At 43.0% G+C, this 22999-nt stretch overlaps 1 long non-coding RNA gene across 2 annotated transcripts in view; it reads right to left on the reverse strand.

The window, feature by feature from the left end:
- Positions 1-18559: 18559 nt before the first annotated feature.
- Positions 18560-22999, reverse strand: part of LOC131895048 (uncharacterized) — a 120269-nt gene continuing 115829 nt past the window's right edge. The window contains exon 7 of one of the 2 annotated variants that reach the window (XR_009375087.1): positions 18560-18760. This is a non-coding gene — a long non-coding RNA (uncharacterized LOC131895048). Of the gene's footprint in view, positions 18761-19273; positions 19414-22999 lie in introns of those variants that run through there. The other variant, XR_009375085.1, reaches the window with a different exon arrangement.

Genomic DNA, 22999 nt, shown 5'->3' on the forward strand with positions numbered 1-22999 from the left:
ATACTTCAGCACACACATACACACCTCAGTACACACACACACACACACACACACACACACACACACACACAAAATTGATATCCAGGGGAAGTTGGTTCTAGTGCACAGACCCAGTGTCTTAGAAAGAAATGACCCAAGAGTTAGGAAAGACTCAAGAGCCAGGCACGGTGGTGTATGCCTTGAATCCCAGCACTCAGGAGGCAGAGACAGAAGTGAATTTGAGGCCAGCCTGGTCTACATAGTGAGTTCTAGGACAGTCAGAGCTACATAGTGAGACCCTGTTTCAAATCAATCAATCAGTGTGGAAGCACTAACTGGTCACCATGGACATCTTGATAGATAGAGCCTTATGAGCCTGAGATAAAGGTTCTTTTTTATTTTATCCTTGGCCTTTAAGCTCCTGTGAATCTTAGACGTTGAAAACATTCCCTGTTCATGAGATGTGATATCATATGGCTTCCTAGGATCTGCTGCGGCTTGACTCAAACATTTCTGGGTGGACAGTAGAGTTAGGAGCTCCCACCATGTTGTTTAAGAGGATATATCATGGTGTCCTCTGAGGCTGGTTCCATTGCAGGTATAACTACACAAAGCAAAGAATCCTGGAAAGAACTGCCAGAGAAGGAATTAAAAATAAGATTTTATGTGAAGGCACCTACCTGGATTACGAAAGAAAACACAGCAAGAGAAACATCAGCAGCTGATGTTTAAGCATGGAAAAATGAAACAGAATAGCCTTGGGGTCCATTACGAATTTATGTACAGTACAAAAGCTCTCAAGTGAATATTAAAAAGAAAAAAACAACAGAGAAGGAAGGTTAACAGCACACCAGACCAGCTTAGGCTGCATAACCCAAGTACTTCTTCCTGCAAAGCATTTGATGTGGCATCTGGTCCCATGTCGTATTTGGTCCAGAGATGATGGGTGACAGGTGGGATCAGAAAGTTCTATTCTTTCTCCTCCTTCTCCTCCCAGCCTGTCGATACCACTGCTCAGAGTCAGGGCTTCTTGCACAATTTGCGGCATAGTTTGTTCTGTGTTAGGTAGATGGGCTTAATGAGCTGGCCCTGATGCTAAATAACATTAGTCCTATTTTATTTATTTATTTATTTTTGGGTTTTCGAGACAGGGTTTCTCTGTGTAGCTTTGCGCCTTTCCTGGAAGTAGCTTTGGAAACCAGGCTGGCCTCGAACTCACAGAGATTCGCCTGGCTCTGCCTCCCAATTGCTGGGATTAAAGGCGTGCACCACCACCGCCCGGCAGTCCTATTATTTTAAAGGAAAAAGTGTTCAGCACACAGTAGGTGAGCACTCAGAGGCTCCTTGTTTATGCAATGAGTGTTCAGCTGCAAACAACCAAATTTTGTGATTTTTCTTCTGAACTGAACATCTTTTCTGGTGGAGCATGCACACTACGATACACTTGCAATGCCAGACTTAGAACAAGAAGGGCAGAGACAGAAGGAGTTTCAATTTTAGACTAGCCTGGGATACATAGCAAGCTTGCGGTGGCTATTCTTGGTTGTCAACTTGACTACATCTGGAATTAACTAAAATTCAAAAATGCAGTGGCACACCTGTGAGGGAGTTTTGCTTAATGTGACATGGGAAAAATCCACTTTTAATCCAGATCTTTGGGGTGGGAAGACACACCTTTAATGCAGATCATTTGAGCTGGGAAAACCCACCTCTAATCTGGGCCACACCTTCTGCTGGAAGTCCATAAGGACATGGAAGAAGGAAGCTCTTGCTCTTTGCCTGCTTGCTCTCACCTTGCTGGCAAGTCCATTCCATTCCTTACAGTTTACTTCTTAGGGATTCTAGCATATATAGAAGACCAGCTGAGACATTCAGTCTTGTGGACTAAGCAACTACTGGATTCTTGGACCTTCTGTTCATAGGCAACCATTATTGGATTAGCTGGACCACAGCCTGTAAATCATTTTAATAAATCCCCTTTATGTAGAGAGAGTCATTCTATAAGTTCTGTTGCTCTAGACTCTAGAGCCTAGAGAATCCTGACTAATACAAAGCTTAAGGCAAAGAGACCTTGTCTCAAAAAAAAAACCCAAAACACCCCCAAAAACAAATAAACAAAAAAACCAAGCAAGCAAACAAACAGCAAAATATTCTCTTCTATTGAAAATGAAACAGATGAAATGTTCCCCTCTCAGACAGGATAGACAACCTGTCAAACTACATTGCTTTGGGCTCATGTTCTACAGAGTGAGAGCCAGGAAAGGCACCAAAACTACATGGTGAAACCCTGTCTTGAAAAACAAACAAACAAACAAACAAAAAAGCCATATGCTCTTAGATATGGATAATAGATTGTTCACGGTTAATATATTGGTATCAACTCAAGCAATAAGTGCAAAACTGTCTAATGCTTCTGCCTTCTAGTCTCTTTATGCACTTCCTCATTGAATCTCCCCAAATTAGGCTTTCCTCTTCACTTCCAAGTTCTATTTTTTTTTCATTTGCAAAGAATCATTTTGTTTAATGAAACTCCATATAATAAAGAAAAAGGAAAAGATGTGGAGCTGGAGAGATGGCTCAGCTGTTCAGAGTACTTGCTGCTCTTGCAGAGAGAGGACCTGGATTCAGTTTTCAACCCCCACATGGCAGCTTAGAACCTCTATAACTCCAGTTCCAGAGGATTCAACACCCTTTCCTGGCCTCTGTGGGCGCTGCATACACATGGTGCATGCATAAACATGCAAACACTCATCCATGTGACATTAAAAACAAATTTTAAAATCTTTTAAAAAGATGTTGTGTAAAGAACAAGCAACCTGGAAACAGTCGCTGGGACTTGTAAGTTCCAAGGAGACACAATCTAAGGACTTTTCAAGAGGGGTGCCTGCCCTCAGAACAGGGAGGTAAGAATTGCATATTCAGATGGAGCAACCTACATCCAGAAACCGGAAACATCACCATGGGGAGCTTTGCATTCACAGTCATATCTAACAATGCATGATCCCAAGGAAACTCAGCAACGCTAACAAGAGTCTGAATGGAACCAGGAAGAAATGATGACTGTCCACAAAATAAAAGCCCACAGTGTCACTGAACCACTTGGGGTGGTGGCCACTAGTGGGGTTTACACGTGGTTGATTCAGCTGTTGCAGTTGCTTTCAACATTAAAGAGAGCAGGGATGAATAGATCAATCATGCCTCAGGCCAGTGTGCTAGCCACAGGACTCTAAAAATAAATAAATGTCACTGTGGAGAGCTTTAGAAGGGAAAGCTATCTGCTCGAAAGAGGACACATTGGCCCTTTATGTTTTTCCAAAGTCATGACTGAGTGACGAGGACAATTTGAATGTCTCAGAAGTGAGCTGCTTGTATTTTGAGTCTTCAGCAATATTTGGGTTTAATTTTATTTTATTCTAAAAAGGGAAACATGGGAAGCATCCTATTTTGTAGTGTCCCAAAGTTTGCTTGCTTATCTACGTAAAAAAATGAGTATCACGCTCCTGGAGGTGGAGAGGGGAGGGTTCCTCAAGGGGCCAGCTTGGAGACATATGGCCTTTGAAATTATTTGATAAACAGCTTCAGTTCCTGGAAAGATTGAGGCCAAGTAGGAAATGGGAGTTGACCACCGGAGACAGACAGCAAAGGCTTTTAGAAACCACAGCAGGGTGGAAACAGTTTTGGGGTGAGTTGGAGGACAAGCATTTGCCCTGGAGGTGGGGCGTTTGTAGTTGCCTTCTATTTATGACCGTAGATACCGAATCTTCATTCATGTTACTAATAGGAACTTTCCTTTCAAGAAAAAATTTTTTTTGAGTTTAGAAAGTGAATTAACGTGAAATGCTTATTGCTAGATAGAGCAAGGTGCCTGGAATTGGCATGTGAATGCTGAAGTAAGCAACTGGCTTAGAGAAGAGCTCTCTTGGTTTTAGGACTACTCCATTCCTGCCCACGGACCCTTACTCTGTGCCACATGCTACACAGGCTGGCCCACTGCCTTCTGGGAAATTCTCCTCTCTATGTGACCCATCTCCCCATAGGAGTGCTGGGATTACAGATGTGCACCACCATACCTGGCACACCTGGCTTTTGTACGAGGGCTTGGGGATGGAACTCAGGACATCAGGTTGCATAGCAAGGGGAGTGATCCAACTGAGCCATCGGGCCAGCCTTTTTTTTCCATTATAGAGAAGTTTTGACCCTCCGAAACCATGAGCCAAAAGAATTTCTTTAGCCCCAAGTATTTTTTATTCTAGCAACACAAAGTAGACTAGTACAATGGGGTGTACTGTTTGTTCTTGGGCACTGCCTATTCACTGCCTATTCAAATGACAGTGGAGGCTGAATATTTTCCTATGCAAATCACAGAATATAATTTTTTTGGTGTGGAGTGAGGTGTTGTGGACCAAACTCAGGGCCTCATGCATGCTAGGCAAGCGCTTTACCATGGATGCTGTATCACCAGCCCCTGTAAGAGATAACCTCACAAGGAAGGCACAGAGCTATTTTCATAACACTGAAAAGTTTGTTAAAAAATGGGGAAAGGCACAGCCAAACATTAGGTGGAGCTCAGGGAACCCTGCAGAAGAGGGGGGAGGGAGGATTGTAAGAGCCAGAGGGGTTGAGGACACCAGCAGAACATGGCCCGCAGAGTCAACTGAACGGGGCTCATAGCAACTCACAGAGACTGAAGCAGCAACCACTGAACCTGCATGGGTCTGCACCAGGTCCTCTGCAACTACATTGTGGTTGTTTAGCTTGGAGTTTTGTGGGACTCCTATCAGTGGGAGTGGAGCTGTGCTGGGGGATGTCTTTCTGTATGCTGTGAATATGTGTTGTTCCCATTGGTTAATAAATGGACTGCTCTGGCCTAGGGCAAGGCAGCTTAGAGGCAGGCGGGAAATCCAGGACAGAGACAGGTAAAGGAGAGGCACAGGCAGAGAGGAGATGCCATCCTGCGGTCCAGGGAGCAGCATGTAATGGCACACAGGTAATATTAAATTAATAGAAATGGGCTGAGTTTAGTTATAAGAGCTAGCTAGCAAGAAGCTTGAGCCATAGGCCATGGCCATACAGTTTGTAATTAATATAAGCCTCTGTGTGTTTATTTGGGTCTGAGTGGCTGCGGGACCAGGCGGGACACAGGAAAACTTCTGACCGCAGGGCTGTCTCTGACTCTTTTGCCTGCTCATGAGATGCTTTTCCTTCTATTGGGTTGCCCCATTCAGCCTTGATATGAGGGTATGTGCCTAGTCTTATTGCAATATGATATGCCATGTTTGGTTGATATTCCTCGGAGGCCTGTCCTTTTTTAAAGGGAACTGGAGGAACAGTGCATCTGGGGGAGAGAGGAGGTGGGGGTGGAACTGAGAGGAGTGGAATGAGAAGGGCTGCAGTCAGAATGTATTGTATGAGAGAAGAATAAACAAAAAGAAAAAAGAAATGGGGAGTCAGGAAACTATTGTGTCCTGTATTAGGGTTGTGACATATGTACATAGTCATACATTGGATGTGAGTGATCTACAGTTTTCTGCCCTCAGAGGAGACAAATGCTAATCAAACAGTTCCACTAATATTTCTGTTTTCTTAGCAATGTGTGTGTGTGTGTGTGTGTGTGTGTGTGTGTGTGTTTTCCCCCAGTGCTAATGATGAAACCAGAGCTTCATTCAGCTAAGGAAGAACTCTGCTCTGTTCTCTATTCCCAGCCTTATTTGTTTATTTAGTTCATTGTTGTTTCTTCTAAAATGCAACAGTTTTCAATTATTTTTTTAAATGCATTTCTTATAAGCACTATATCTTTATTTTGGAGTATACTAACAATGTACTGATTGTGTATGTGTGTGTGTGTGTGTGTGTGTGTGTGTGTGTGTGTGTGTGTGTTTGTATACAGGTTCATCATGTATGCTCATATATATGGAGGCCAGAAGTTGACATTGGTGTCTTCCTCAGTAAACCTCTAGCATAATTTTCTTTCTGAGACAGAGTCTCTCATTGGACCTGTAACTCACAGATTCACCTAGAGTGACTGGCCAGTAAGCCCCAGGGATCCTTCTGAGCGGCTTTCTCAGCCCTAGGATAGCAGGTGTCCACCATTACAGCCAGGTTTTCTCATAGGTGCTGGGCATTGAACTCTGATCCTCATGCTTGTCCAGCAAGTACTTTACTGACTGAGCCCATCTCCCCAGCCCGTGATTCTTTTAACTTCAATGAACAAGGAAAGAATAAGCTCACTACGGACCTGGGAGCTATGACTGTACATGTATATCTCTCGTTATAATTCCGATTCCTTATAGACTCTAATGTTCTTCCTTTTCATATGAAGAAGCGAGTTTTAAAGATGGGATGATATTTACCTAAGGCCACACAGGTAATCAGTATGTGACACTGTAGTCCCCAAGTTCAATTCTCACCTTACCCTTCTCTTTCAGGCTATCAACTTAATTCAGCATGCTCTGCATGCTCCGTTGTCCCTCCTTTGGAAACTACCTTTCCTCAAATGCTCTACTCTCTTCTGTTAAACAAACAAATGATATTAGACTCCTGTCTCAGTATAACCCTTCCCTTCCTCTCCACAGAGCTTATTGTTTAATAGAGGTCAAAGTTCAATTGCTCACACAGGCTCATCAGGCACAATGCAAAAGAGAATTACTGAAATGAAAAAAAACAACAGAAGGTGGTGTAGTCTGTGGGGGACCAGACACACTGACAGATACATTCTCAGACGATGTGCATCCATGTACCAGCTGTAGCTGCTAAGCCACCATTTTGTGGTCCTTGCTTCGTAAGGAGCAAGAATGAAAACCTTTAATGGGTGTTGAAAAAGAGAAGGATGGCCAATTGTTTTTAAACATATTTCGTGTTATGCACGTGCATGTGTACGTGTGTGTGTGTGTGTGTGTGTGTGTGTGTGTGTGTGTGTGTGTGTACTGGGAGTGCATTTTGACACATTTGTAATGAACTTGACAGAAATCATGCGTCTTCTCTGTGGTCCTTGAAGAGTGCTCACTTTGCTGAAGGCAGCACGCACCTTGCAGCGGGTCACACCTAATAATTCTGAACACGATTCTTTCTACTGAATTTTATTTCCTTTTTCAGTTGTTAGTTGGCCCTTCTTTTTTACGACCCTGTACCTTTAGGCTCTTCAGCATACCACTGTGCAAGACCGTGCAGACCTCCACAGTTTCTTTCAAATAAAGTTAACGGGAGCAAGTTGCATATTAGGAAATGTCCGCCCAGAGAGCAAGCAAATGGAAGAGAAAGAAATAAAAGGGATACAAATAGGAAAGGAACAACTCAAATTATTTTTTTGTAGATGATATGAAGACTCCAAAGACTTCACCAGAAAATTCTTAGGTCTGATAAACACTTTCAGGAAAGTAGCAGCATGCAAATTCAATAGCTTTTCTATGTACTAATAATGAACATGTTAAGAAATAATTAATGAAAACAATATTTTTCATAATAGACTCAATTTTTAAAACATTTAAGGAGAGATCTAAGGAGGTGAAGACCTTTATAATCGAAACATTAGAGAAAGAAATTGAAGAACACTTTGCAAGATGGGAATACATAGCCATGTTTATGGGTCAGCAACATTAGTAATATAAAAATGGTTCTATGGCCTTTATCCAGGAACTGATGGAAGCAGAGGCAGAGATCCACAACTAAGCAGCAGGCCGAGCTCCAGGAGTCCAGTCGAAGAGAGGGAAGAGGGATTCTATGAGCAAGGGGGGTCAAGACCGTGATGGGGAAATCTACAGAGACAACTGAACCAAGCTCACAGAAACTCACAAACTTTAGAACAACAGCTGTGGAACCCATATGGGACTGGACTAGACCCTCTGCATACGGGAGACAGTTGTGCAGCTGGGTCTGTTTGAGGGGCTCCTGGCAGTGGGATCAGGATCTATCCCTGGTGCATGAACCAGCTTTCTGAATCCCTTTACCTATGGTTGGACACATTGCTCACCCTTGATGCAGTGGGGAGGGGTTTGGTCCTGCCTCAACTGAATGTACCAGGTTAGCTGTCCCCCCATAGCAGAACTTACCCTGTTGGAGGAGGGGAGGAGGGGTGGATGGCGGAGCGGGGAAGGCAGGGGTCGGGGGAACCGAAGGAGGGATGAGAGGGGGATTTGTGGTTGGTATATAAAAATGAATTAAATTTTTTTAATTAAAAAATAAAATAAAAAATAAGAAAAATGGCTCTATGATCAAAAGTGAGCTACAGATTAAACACAATCTCCATCAGAATTCCAACAATATTCTTCCTCAGACTAGAAAATCCAACCCTAAATATGGAAACCAAAGTCATCCTCAGCAAAAAGAACAATGCTGGAAATAATCACAATGCCTGGTTTCAAACTGTACTACAGAGTCATAGTAACAAAACCAGCCATAGTAACAAAAAAGACACCGGCACAAAAACAGACATCTAGATAAAAGAACAGAGGACCCAGAAACATAGCTACAGTGACTTCCTTTCCTTCCTTCTTCTTCTTCTTCTTCTTCTTCTTCTTCTTCTTCTTCTTCTTCTTCTTCTTCTTCTTCTTCTTCTTCTTCTTCGTCTTCTTCGTCTTCATCTTCGTCTTCTCCTCCTCCTCCTCTTTCTCCTTATTCTCTCTCTCTCTCTCTCTCTCTCTCTCTCTCTCTCTCTCTCTCTCTCTCTCTCTCTCTCTCTCTCTCATAAAAAAAGCCACAAACATACTATGGAGAAAAGACAGCCTCTTCCACAAATGGTGCTGAAAAACTGGGTGTCCTGTCCATAGAAAAACTGGACTAGGTCCCTATCTTTCATCCTACGCATGAATCAACTCAAAAATAAACAGAAGATCTTAATGTAAGGCCTTTGGAATTACTAGAAGAAAACAGAGGAAATACATCAAGATACGAGCCCAAGCAGAGGCTTTGTGAAAATTACTCCAAGTTCTCCACACAAAAGCAACAACAGACAGCTGGAATGGAGTCAGATTCAAAAGTCATAGCACTGCAAAGAACAAAAAAAATAGCCTTAAGAGAAGGCCTACAGAATGGGAGAACATCGTTGTCCACTACCATTTGACAAAGGGTTAATATCCAGACTGGATAATTAGTTCAGCCACTGTGAAAAACTCACCAGACCATCTTCCTGCCCCACTTTTAAACATGCACCCAAGGGAATCAAATACAGTAGAGACTTGACACTATTCATGACAGCCAAGTTGTTGAATTAGCCCAGGTGCCCATCAATGGATGAATGGATAAAGAAAACATGGTATATGTACACAGAGAAGTTTAACTTAGTCACAGAGAATGAAATTACGTCAGTTGCACAAACCTAGATGGAACTGGAAATCACCCTACCAAGCAAAATAGGCCAGGCTCAGAAGGACCAACTCCTATGTTTTCTATGATAGCTACATTGTTTTCTAAACTCTGATTTCCTCATTTGGGATAATACCCTGAGAAATAGCCAGTCCAATTAGCGTGGTCATCCGGTGCCCCTGTCCTACAGTCTGTCCACATCCTGTGATTCTGTCAGCGGCACTCTTGGCCTTTCTCTGTAAACTGTTTCCCATGCTCTCCTCACAACTGTGCAGAGGGGCCTGCTGGTCAAACACGGACACCCGGCGTATACAGACCACAGAGTCGAGCAAGAACCAGCCATGCAGTGGGCTGTAATCAATGTGTTTATGTCACTGTGTGAGTGGAGGACCATAGCAAGCGGGGGGCTCCTAGTACTGAAAGGGAACACACTTTAGAGAGACAGCATAGCCGGAATGCTGGGTTTTTAACATGCTTACTTGGGTTCATTTATCTTCACACACGCACGCACGCACGCACGCATGCACGCACGCACGCAGGCACGCACCCCTCTAATGAAAGAACCGATATTTTTGTACAAAGCAATGTTCTTTCATTTACTCAGCTCTTCCCGCACTTGCCTCCACGTTATTTCCTTTGTATCCAGCGTGAATAAGAAAAGGCTGATTGCTTAATAATACAAAATAGACCTTCAAAGTCTGACTGAGTTCTCTGCCCTCTGCCTTTCTGGTTCTCATGTCCTTGAGGGGGGGCGGGGGGGGGGGGAAGAAATTTTATCTTTCCCCTTACATTAGCTAAGAGGCAGTTTTCAACCTTGGAGGCCTTCCTGAGTCTAGGTCCTGCCAATATAGTCACATGGCCAGTCAGATTCTGGAAAACTGGCAATGGTTGGATGTTTTAAAAGCCATGGTTACGCTCATCATCTCTTCCCACTCCAGCTTCCCCTCAGTCACATTTCTCCTGTCTGATTGGCTCCCTGCTACGGCCACAGACACCTCAGAGCTGAGGTGGCAGTCCACGCTGGCGAGCACACATCTGTGGGTCTCATCAATTTTGTGCAAAGATGGGTCATGATTAACCACTCTTCTGTGGGTGTCCCCGAACACCTCTGTCACTACACAGACTTGGAAGTGTGGTAACAAATGTGCAAAGCCAGAGGTGTCTCAGAATAAGAAAGCCTCCAAGTTTTCCACTTGTATGGATTGAATGTAAAACGGCCCTCACAGGCTCCTCTGCGTGAACATTTGGTCCTCGGCTGATGGCATTCATTTGGGAGGTTAAGACATCTTTTGGACTTGGTGGGGAGGGCTAGTTGGCATATTTAAGGCCATAAAGTGGGGGCTTGAGATTTATAGGCCAGTTCCACTTCCAGCTAAGCATTCCATCTCCTGATCAATGCCATGTGACAAGCAGCCTCTACCCATTGTCACTGCCACTTGCTTCTGCTACCACGGTTGCAAGACACTCTGACCTCCATGAATTCCAGACTATGGAGGACTATATCCCGTGGACCATGAGCTGGGTGAATCAGCCCTCCTTCAGATTTTTCTGTCAAGTAATATGTTGAGCCAAACTGAAAGGAATTAGGTAGAACTGGAGGAACATTCTGGAAGCAAGACTGAATTAAGTTGCTAATTTTCTATAGGAAGTGATAAGCAAAAAAAAAAATCATTGTATTGTAAATGGTATACAAGAGAAAGTATATGGTGAAAAATCAGGAAAGTATATCAGGAAATTAACCAATAAGAATAATATTAACTGCCTGGGTTTTGTCATATTAATTGTTATTTAAAATTGTATTTGTTATCACCTCCTATTAAGATGATCAGTGCTTTGTTTATAGAAGCAAATTGTGGTTAATATACATTACAAACAGCAGACAACTAAACTACCCAGACACATGGGAAACTATTCATAGAAAATAAGTCCTGTTGCATGTCAAACAATCATGTATTAAGAATATTTTACTTGGATGCTGTACTGTGGGAAGAAAAAGGTGAAAGTTAGCCAAGAGCAGGAAGACTAATTGCATGTACCAAGTGTAGTCAAGAGTTTCTGTCCCACCAGCAACTCCCAAATACCCAGCAGCCACTTCTTAAATAATTGACTCAGAGACTTAACATTACTTATAAATGCTCAGCTGGTAGCTCAGGCTTATTACTAAGTAGGTCTTATACTTAAATTAACCCACAATTCTTATCTATGCTTTGTCACGTGGTTTGGTACCTTTTCTCAGTGCGGCATTCTCATCTTGCTTCCTCTGCGTCTCTCTGGCGACTCTTGACTCCACCCTTTTCCCCATCATTCTTAGTTTGGCTTTCCTGCCTAACTTGCTGTCCAGCTACTCACCATTTTAATAAATCAGCATTTTATTAAATCGATTTCAGTGACAAATCTTTACAGTGTACAAGAGGATTATCCCACAGCAACTAAGAACTGAATTAAGCTCTGAAGGATAAAAAAGAAAAAAAAATTACACTGAGAATAGGAAGAGTCTTTGGGGCAAAATGGACAGTTGAGGCATGGTTGAGCATCTTGTGTTAAAATAAAATAATAAAAAGAGTTGAATAGAAAGTACCCCACCGAGAATGAGAAGTAGGAACAGTGTAGCGTGGGCTCCAGTCATGAAAGACTTTATGGGAAGGGTTTAAGTGGAGCATGACACATCACACTTATAAACCAAATTGTTTGGTTCTTTGAACACAGGAGAATTTAATTTGCACATAAACTTTTAACTTAATGAATTCGTGGCAAAACTTGAGATTCTTGGACATGATGTCATAGACTTAAGAGTCACTGAGGCATGGATCTGCTTAGATGGGGTTCACAGGTATGTTGGGAACGATCTGATGCATAATTGACACTCACAAGCAGCAATGCCAAGAACAAGCAGCCCGGTCAGAATTCCAGAATGAGTAAACAGTATCATTTACTATGGGTCTCCTTTAACTGCGGCACGCGCACCCAACACTTCCCCCTCAAACTAACCTGCCTGGATACTCACAGGACTAAAAATCAGTATTACTTAGTTCCTATACTGTATCTAAAGATTCTTTAGTTCTCTCCACTCATAGCATTAATTCAAAATGAAATAGTAAATTGTAGTTCATAAATTCTACCCACAGAATCGTGCAGCAACATTTTCTACTGAATATATACTCAATAAAAATTTCCCCCAAATTTTACATTAAAGTCAGTTATCATAATATTAGACTTAATCTTAGACTAGTTTCCCTTAAGCAAGAAATTAGTCATTTTATAATTTAAAAATAAGTTTCTATTATGATCTATCATATAGGTTAAAAATACCATGGTGCCATTAGTCAGTACTGAAATAATTTTCTAGGCTAACTTCTCATTTCTTACCTCATTTAAAGTAAATGCTTTCCCAGCTTTCGAATCTGAAGCAAGCATACCTTTGGAGGTGGTTTGAAAAGAATCTCTCTATTTATAGCTATACCAGTCCTCAGATGGGGATAATACAAGGATGTGTCATACTTACCCAGCAATGGCATACTTAAAATGCAGATAACTCAATAATTTATATAGTTTTCTTCTAGTCAAGTTCTTGTTTCCAGAAGGTCTAACCTGCTTCCTTCTTTGCCTTGTCTATGATTCATGCTGATTTCTGTGGCAGGTTCTAATTTTTATAATGCAGAATAAATTTCAGCCAGAAGGCAGGTTGCCAGCTATTCCCAAGAAAAGTTTTAAAGTGAAATAAAGTAGCATCGTTCATTGTGCTCACTGGAAACAGAGGAAATTTCCACGGATACCATTTATACTGTTTTCCTCTTCAGCCGAGACCTTCCCAGAAGTGGCTTCTTGGTGACGTCATCTCTCCAGATAGACTCGGCATCGATAGCGCAGATGTCGGCAGGCCCCACACTCGGATCATGACGATCATGACCTCACGCTCTCACCTACTGTGACATTCAGTAGCAGTTTCCAACCAAATGAAACTCCTATCTCCTGCATTTGACTCTCGATACTCACCTCAGTTGGGTTCTGATGCCCAATGTGCAAAACGTTGGGCTCCTACACCAAGCAATTATCCAACTCTCGGTCTCCAAATTCTGTTCTGACACCAGTACTCTGGGTAGTCAAGGAGTTAGAAACATGGTAATTGGGGAAGACAATGGCTGTGTCCCTGGACAGTCACAAAGCCTTGGTGGTTAAACATACTTGAAGCTGCATTTAGGATGTTTTCTCTACGTTGGAAACTAAGCGTAGTTTCCTACATGTGCGCTAATGAAGGCTCTGTCTCCTCAGAAGACCTGGTGTCATTACCATGTGCACTGCTGTTCAGTAGCCTTGTATTTTTATGGGGATTGTGGAAAGAAATACCTAAAAGGAGATGTGGTTCAGTGTGATTTTTGGATAGGAGATGCTTTATCTCATGAATATGCTACGTACCTCATACATATTCATAATCTTTTCTTTAAAATTCATGACTCGGGGCTGGGGAGAGGGCTTCCCAGTTAAGACCTCTTGCAGTTCCTCCAGAGGACGAAGTAGGAGGGTTCACAACTGCCATAACTCCAGCTTCAGGGAATCCAGTGCTTTCCTTTAGGCCTTCCTAAAAATAAATCTTGAAGAAACACGGAGCCTCTAGGGCTGCTCTTTGCCTTGAGGCAACCCACTCCGAACTCTTTGGAGTATTTGCTCTGCTTAGATTTGCTAAAGAAAAGTCTAACGGTCTGTGTTTCTTGACTGAATTCTTTCCTTTAAAACAAGAAGTGAGAGATCCCCAACAATAAGGCTGCCTACCTCGGTACAGCCCAGACCCCACAGATTAAAGGGCTGGGCTAACTAAATTGCCCCCACTTCAGATATCAAATCCAAGTTACAGCACCTGTGCTTTTGACCCATCAGCAATAAGCTGAAAGTTCTAAGGCCTTCCCTCCAGTTTTTATAATTTACTTGAATGGCTCACAGAAGTCCCATAATCAAGGTTACTTATTTCGAGTTTATTATTAAAAATATACAACTCAGGAACAGCCAGATGCAGGGTTTGGGGTAGAGCTTGGGACCTCCTTGGGTCTCTCCGGGTGTAAATATCATGGCAAAAAAAAAAAAAAAAGACCCTCAAAGAAAGAGACATCATGTCTCTTCCTTTGACTATCAGACTACTAAAATGATAGACTTTAAGAGACTGGAATTTCCTCAGTGGACCCATGCTAGAAGGAAAGGGTTGGTGCCTTGGTACCAGCCATAGGGGGATCTTGTCTCTTAGGAACTGATTTCACTGGGCCAGTGAGATGGCTCAGCAGGTGGGCAAACAAAGGTCCTGGCCAAAAAAAAGTCTGTAACCTGAGTTTGGTATCCCTAGAACATATATAAAGATGGAAGGAGCGCAATGACTCCTTGAAGTTGTCCTCTGACCTCCACGATGTGCTGCAGCAGTGTGTGCCCACACAGACACATCATACTTATACACGATAATAATAATAAATAAGAAAACGGAATAGATTACACCCAGTCACACAGTTCTGACTGCTTCCCAGAAAGCCTTGCAGGACAGACTGGAGCCATGACGACTATGAGACTGCCTTGACTAAGACTCTCTAGTTCTGGATAGTTCTTGCCTTCTGTTTAAACCTAAACCTGCATCAGGACCTGGAAGGTGGACGTGTGTGTGTGTGTGTGTGTGTGTGTGTGTGTGTGTGTGTGTGTGTGAGAGAGAGAGAGAGAGAGAGAGAGAGAGAGAGAGAGAGAGAGAGAGAGAGAGAGAGAGAGAGAGAGAGAGATGTGGCCTCTTCCCTTTCTCTGCTTTTCAATATCACTTGTCTCTTTAACTGGGTGTTGAGGACGGATGGCTGAGACTAGCTTGTTAGGTCTGCCAGAGCCCAGGCTGTGACCCCGACAGCTCCAGCCATACTGACATGCTGTCTTTCCCAGAACATCCATGTGTTCTGCACACTAAAAGCTCTCTGCATGTCGGATGACAGATTTGGAGAACTGGTTCTCTCTTTCTTCCATGTGGGTTCCAGGGATTGAACTCAGGGTGGGTGCCAGCCTTGGCTGCTGGCACCCTTACACACTCAGCTATCTAACTGGCACTACAAATTATTTTTATGAAGGCAACATAAAATTCATATCTCACAGTGTCTATAAAAGATAAGGAAGCCATAAGCTCATTTTAAAATTACTTCCTGAATTAGTTTCATTTCTTCTTGCTATAAGAAAATACCATGATAAAAGCAACTTAGGGAGAAGGGGCTTATTTTAGCTTATGATTCCAGGTTACGGTCCATCATTGCAGGGAAGTCAAGGTGGGCAGGACTTGAAGCAACTTCTCACACCACAGCTACAGTCAAGAGCAGAGTAAATGAACCCATCCATAGCAATGCTCAGTGTACTCTCTCCACTCTAATACAATCCAGGATGTCCTGCTGAGGGGATGATGCTACTCACAGTGGATGGATGGCTCTTCCCACTTCAATGAAAATAACCAGGGTACTCCCCCCACATACATGCCCACAGGTCACCCTAACCAATTCAGTCCCTCACTGAGACTCTCTCCAGGTGATTCTAGATTGTGTTAAGTTGACAATTTTAACTAACCATAACACTCAATACTGAGTAACTATAAACAAGAAGAATGCAATGGAAATTCATAACCAGAAAAGATTTTTCAACTTATTTAAAACAAAATAAAACACTTAACTGGGGGCTTGCTTACAGTTTCAGAGGGTTAGTCCATGATCATTACAGCAGGAAGCAAGGCTGCAGGCAGGCGGGCAGGCATGTTGCTGGAGCAGTAGCTGAGAGTTGACATCCTGATCAGCAGGCAGAATGCTAGTGAGACAAGCTGGCGTGGGCTTTGGAAACCCCAGAGGCCACTGTCAGCAACATGGCTCCTCTCGCTGGGCCCTCTCCCCTAAATCTTCCTAAACAGTCCATGAACTGGGAAACAGATTCAAATTTATGAGGGGCCATTCTCGTTCAAACTGCCACACGTATAATCCTGAAAAGTCATGGGATGATGACAACGTCTCAGATAGCAAAACAAAGAAACACAGTAGACAGGAAATAGACGAAGGGTTCCTGCTTAAATCTGTTCCAGACCAAATACCAGCATCACCTTCCTGGGGAAAAACCAAAGGCCTGTGCACTAAACTCCAAACCCTTCTGTTGTTATTTAATATTGTGCTAGACAGATGACAGAAAGTCTAGAAATAGTCCCAGCTACTTATGGAAATTCATTATAGAACAGGAGAGATCTCAAATCAGCATTAGAAAGATGGACTATTTTCTTTCTTTTCTTTTCTTTTTTTTGTTGTTTGTTTGTTTTTGGAGACAGGGTTTCTCTGTGTAGCCTTGGCTGTCCTGGAACTCACTTTATAAACCAGGGTGGCCTTGAACTCAGAGATCTGCCTGCCTCTGCCTCCCGAGTGCTGGGATTAAAGGTGTGCGCCACCACCGCCTGGTGAACTATTTTCTTAATGGAACTAATCATCTATTCCCCCTGCCCCCCCAAAAAATGTATGCGTGGTGAATATTGTCAACTCACTGGAGAGACAAGACTCTCTTGATTGTGAGGGATTATGTAGATTCAGTTCATTTGTGTGGGAAGACCCACCCTAAACGTGGGCAGTTCCATTCCATGGGCTGAGGTCTTGGGGCTGAATAAGAACAAGGAAGTAAGGCAGGCATGAGTATTCACACCTGACTCCTGGCTAGGATACAGTGTGACCAGCTGCCCCAAGCTACTGTGGCCATTACTTTCCCGCCTTGATAGGCTGTACCCTCAAACAGTGAGACAGAATAAAGCCTTTCACCCCTAAAATGGTTTTATCAGGGTATTTTTTTTTTTTTTTTTTTTTTTTTTTTGGCTTTTCAAGACAGGGTTTCTCTGTGTAGCTTTGCGCCTTTCCTGGAACTCACTTGGTAGCCCAGGCTGGCCTCGAACTCAGAGAGATCCACCTGCCTCTGCCTCCCGAGTGCTGGGATTAAAGGCGTGCGCCACCACCGCCCGGCTTATCAGAGTATTTTAACACAAAAACAAGAAAAGTAACTAGCATATGCAATGAACACTTTTAAATATGAAGATACATAATAGTTAGACCAAATATTTAAGTTCTGGGAAATCATATAATTAGAATAAAGCTGCAAAAATTTTAGATCACAGGGAGACACACATACACACACACACACACACACACACACACACACACAAATGTATGCATAATTTTGGAGAGAGAACTTTCTGAGTAAAAACTTACAGAATATGTAACTGACAATTCAGGATAAAGCTCATGAAAACTACGAAATGCTGTATTGCTTCCTTTTGTACTTCCATGAATAAATACCTGACCCAGAAAAAAAAAAAATCAAGAGAAGAGTTGTTTACTTTGGCTCTCAGTTTCAGAAGGTTCTGTCCACAGTTGCTTGGCCACGTGCCTTCAACAGAACATCATGGCAGCAAAAGCATATGGCAGAGGCCAACTGTTCACATGTAGACCTGGGAGCACAGAGACTGAGCCAGGAAGTTGCCAGAAATAATAGATAGATCCCTCCAAGGACCCACCCCAAGTGATCTATTTCTTACAGCGAGGCACACCTTCCAAGATTTCAAAAACCTTCCAAAACAGGACAACCTGCTGGGGAGCAAATATTCAAATGCTGCGGGTTACACAGCAACCCTGTAGAGAGGTCTGTAGAAGAGGAGCCCTTGGTCTACCTGCCAATCATGTTAGTGAGCTGGTTTGAAGCCAATAAAGTCTTTGGATGGCTGCAGCCCCAGCCACACCTGAGCACAAACTCAGGCCCTTCAAGCTAAGATTCCCTGCTGAGACCCCAGGGTTAGGGGGATGCTGGTTGTTTACTGATATTCCAGCCCAGTGAGTTTAGAGGTGATTTCCTACACTGCAAGAGATAAATAACACAGAGATACCTTTGAAAAGGGCACGAAATTTATACAGTTCCAATGAGATTCATCTGAGCTCCAAGAAACGGATGGTTTTGTGCTATTTAAATATCCCAGGGCAGAGAAAAGAACACATTTTATGGAATGAGGATAACCTTCATTATCAAAGGCAGACTAATGCAGTCCCCAGACAATATAGCACACAGAGAGACAGAAAGGCGTAGAAACTAGCAATCCAGCACTTAGGCTGGCTCAGGTATTCATGCAGGCATTCTAATTAAAATATTTATAAACTTGATCATACAACGCATTGAAAGGCAAAACGTGATTACATAGATTTTCATTGAATTTATCAATAGGAAAATTTACCATTACAATCTACAGCATTAGCATATTCAGAAAGCAAACGTCGTCATTGTCTCGGCGGATGCTCCAAAATCACTTGATCCTGGGCTGCCAAGATGGCTCGGCGGATTTTGTTCTTTAAGCCCAAAAGAGGGGCAGGAGAGTAGCCGGCACATCACGTTAGAATGTGCCGCGAAGTCCAAAACACTCATTTATGCTAAACTGAAAACCAGCGAAGGTCTGGTCGCCTGGACCCACATGAGCATCAGTCTGTGGAAATAGACAGACAACGGTTTAACCAAAGACAAGTAGAAGCTCCTAGCCTGGCTCCACGGTGCTCGTGAGGTGGAGTCAGGAGAATTGGGAGTTCAGATCTTTGGCTACATGGTGCATTCCAGACAAAGCCTGAATTCCTTGCCTACATGAAACTCTCTCTCTCAAAATCAAAACACAGAACCCACCAACCATCACCGCCATTGTGGTTTGGATGTGAAATGTCCCCTCTAGGCCATGTGGCTGTACACTTGATCGGTCCCCAGCTGGTCGTGGTTTGGGAAGGTTGTTGAACCTTTAAGAAGCGGAGTCTCACTGGGGGGAAGTGGGTCGCTGGGGGAGAGCCTTTAGGCTTTCTACCTGCTCTCACTTTTTATTGACTTTCTGCTTCCTTAGCGTGGGCACGTTGTGGTCCCCCAGCCTCCTGCCCCTGTGTCTTCTCTACGGGCTACCATGTCTTCCCTCACAGGAAGGACTGTACCCCCCTTGAAACTATAAGCCAAAGTAAGCTCTCTCTGAAGGACATGCACGTGGTATGTATTAGTTAACTGTCTGGTTGCTGTGATAAACATACCCCAAGAAAAGCTCACAGTTCACGGAGGAGAAGGTATGGCACATGGGAAGAGCAGCAGCTTGAAGTCACATCACATCTATGATCAAGAAGCAGAATGATGGGTGCTGGTACCCAGTCATTTTCTCCTGTTTATTATTTAGGGTTGGTCTTCCCCTCAGTTAATCTAATCTAACAATCCCTCATAGATACTATCAGAAGCTTGTCTATAGGTGTTTCCAGAGCTTGTCAGGTTGACAATAAGGGTTAACCATCACATACAAAGGGATGAGATATATGTGATTATGCGTGATGCTCAAAAAACTTTTCTCCCCATGATTCAGAGCTCCTCCCAAATAGACCAAGATGCCCCAGCTTTCAGGAACTGTAAAATCACATTTATGGAAGCATCTTGCTCCAGGAAAGAAATGTCAGGTTGATTTATAAAGCTTATGGGGAAGAAGAGTCTTATTTCTCATGTTTTATACTTGGAGGCAGGAGACCTCGGTTCATCCTCAATTTCCACTGTCTTTGAAGAGAATTCAGGACAAACTAGCATTTTCTCTTTTTTATCACTAGATAAAATAATTTAAAAACAAAAGACATCAAGTGTAGGTGCTCACATCTCCAAGTCAACAATGTAATATAGTTCTTCTAAAGGGCTACTGTAGGGGCTGGAGAGATGATTCAATGTTTAAGATAAGAGCATTAGCTGCTCTTCCAGAGGACCAAGTTCAGTTCGTAGCATCCAAATGGTGGTTCAGAACCATCTGTAACTCCTGTCCCAGGGGAATCTGATACCCTCTTCTGATCTCTGTGGGCACTGTATGCTCAGGGTTTATACACATACACACAGACAAAATACCCTCACACATACATATTTTTTGATGAAAGATAAAGGGCTAGCTAATATTGATCCTAGCTTCTAGATGAGACTGGAGAAGACACAAGCCAGGGGCTAGGGATCATCTGCCTTTGCATCTGGAATACTAGGCATCAGACCTCATGTCCAACATCCAAAGTGAATTCACTGTGGGCCTGCTTCTTAAGGGCACTGGCAAAATTATGTAAAGATAAGTTACAAACAAAAATATTGAATTTCTTGGTCTGGCAATGCTTTCTCACTCATGAATTATTAATCATAATATCTAAAAATATTTTTTTCACCCAGGAGCTCCAAAGCTCTAAGCAATAAAATTCTGCTTTCTCCTTAGACTGCCCTGCCTGTCTCCATAGCTAAAGAAACAGTCAGTAGACTGTCTCCTCCTCACATACAGAAGCGAAGGCATTGTTGTCTGTCACCATAGAAAACTTAAAGATGGTATCTGAAAATACAGTGATGATCAAAACCTTTTCAAAGAAAACTTTCTGAAAGATGGATACTCAGGCATCATCCAACCCTGCTCCAAGGCATGGTGAGAACATAGACCCATGGCTTGTACCTATTAGGGGAGACAAAGCTGATACGTCTTTTGGTCTTTGTGGGATTTATTATAGTCAAATCTACACTTTTCACTATGCTTTGGGACACTAAGTTTGAGTCTCTTGAAACTTTAAACATGCTACTAGCGGTGGTCTGAATGAGAATACACCCCAAAGGCTCAGATGGTTAAAGAGTTGGTCTCCGGTTGGTATAGTTGTTTGGGAGGCTTAGGAGGTGTGGCTTTGCTGGAGTAAATATGTCACTGGGGGTGAACTTGGGGAAGTCTCTTTCTCTTTATTTACTGCTTGTCACCGAGGCAGCTCTTCCTGCTGCCACAATTCCCTGTCATGATGGACATTATCCCTCTGGAAACATAAGACTTAATAAGGTTTCTACAAGTTGCCTTGTTCATGGTATTTTACAAAGTAAGTACTTTTAAAATGCTACCTTGGGTTTGTTTTTGTTGTTGTTGTTAAGACAGAGTTTCTCTATATGTCCCTGGCTGGCCTGGAACTCACAGAGATCCACCTGCCTCTGCCTCCTGAGTGCTGGGATTAAAGCCATGAGCCACCACACAAGGCCATTTTGCTCTTCTGAAACAGGGTCTCCCTATGTAGTCCTAGCTGGACTGGACTTTACTGGGTAGACCAGGATGGCCTCAGACTTGCTGTGACCCTCCCTGACTCTGCCTCCGGAAAGCTGGGCTTGTAGGCCTGTGCCATCACACCAGGTGACACAGACTGCCGTGTTCAACTGAAGCTAGCCAAACTTCAAGTCACAGAGTAGTTCCAACCTTATTTTGTTTACCAGATAACAGAGAAAAAAAAGAAAGCTGGTTATTCAGTGGAAAGTTCTAATATTACAGAAAAAGGGGAGGAAATTCTGAGAATAAACAGCACATTTTATATTTTTTTATTAGTTTTTTGAAACCAAATCTTACCTACCTCATGCTGGCTTCCTCTCTCTCTCTCTCTCTCTCTCTCTCTCTCTCTCTCTCTCTCTCTCTCTCTCTCTCTCTCCCCTTTCTCACTGTAGAAATTCTAGAGATCAAATCTAGTACCTGAGTATGGTAGACAAGTGTTCTTCCACTGAGCTACAGCCCCAGCTCCCACCTCAACTTGCTATGTAACCAAGGACGACATTAAAGTCCAGGCCCTTCTTCCTCAACTGACAAGTGCTGGGAATATAGATCTATACCACCATTCCCGGTCTTAGAACCTACTCTTAAACAATTAGAAAATAAAATGACAATAAAAAGGGAAAACACATTTCAAGATTCATACTGACATTTATGTGACTAAGGTTACCCTTGCAGTGGTTTGAATGAGAAGGGCCTTCATATGCTTATATATTTGCATGCCTGGTCCCCAGTTGATGGACTATTTGGGAAGGATTAGGAGGTGTGGCCATGTTGAAATAGGCGTGTCCTTGTTGGAGGAGGTATGTCACTGGGGGTGGATTTTGAGGTTTCAAAAGCCTACTCTCTCTCTCTCTCTCTCTCTCTCTCTCTCTCTCTCTCTCTCTCTGTGTGTGTGTGTGTGTGTGTGTGTGTGTGTGTGTGTGTGTGTGTGTCTGCTGCCTGCAGATCAGGATGTAAAGCTCAGAGCCGCTGCTCCAGCATCCTGTCTGTCTGCCTCCTGCATACCCCCCTACTGACTCACTCTCTAAAACTGTAGGCAAGCCCCCCAATTAAGTGTTTTCTTTTATAAGAATTGCTTAGGTTATGGTATCTCTTCACAGCAATAGAACAGTAACTAAGACAAACCCGAAGAGAAGGATTAATTTGTTTGCGGAAATAAAGACTTTTTCTCCTCAGAGAGTCAATTTACTCTGGACGGGAAAGATTGAGACAGGAGGTCTAAACCGAATTGCATAGAAAACTACTGGGGATTTCCTTTTCTTTCTCCAAATATCCTATGGCTGGGAGGATCAACTCGAGCATAGGAAAGAAAGGTTTGAGAATGTACTGAGTGAGTCGTGAACCTACTGTTTACCCCAACCCACAGGGCGGGGGCTGATCATCAGGGGCTAACACACCTGCTCACTGGAAGCTGTGGTGAGGTGACTTATCCATGGCACATGGTTGGATAAGGGGGAAAAAAAAAGACAGCCAATAAAAACCAAACAGAGCCTGTGAATGGTAAAATACAGACAGCCACAAAGCCCTGAATTTGGGCTGGAGCTCGAGAACATGATAGTTAGGGAATTGTCAACTTGATGCATCTAGAATCACACAGAAGAGTCTCAATGAGGGACTCTGTAT

This window comes from Peromyscus eremicus, chromosome 18 (assembly GCF_949786415.1).
Source record: "Peromyscus eremicus chromosome 18, PerEre_H2_v1, whole genome shotgun sequence".
NCBI lineage: Eukaryota > Metazoa > Chordata > Mammalia > Rodentia > Cricetidae > Peromyscus > Peromyscus eremicus.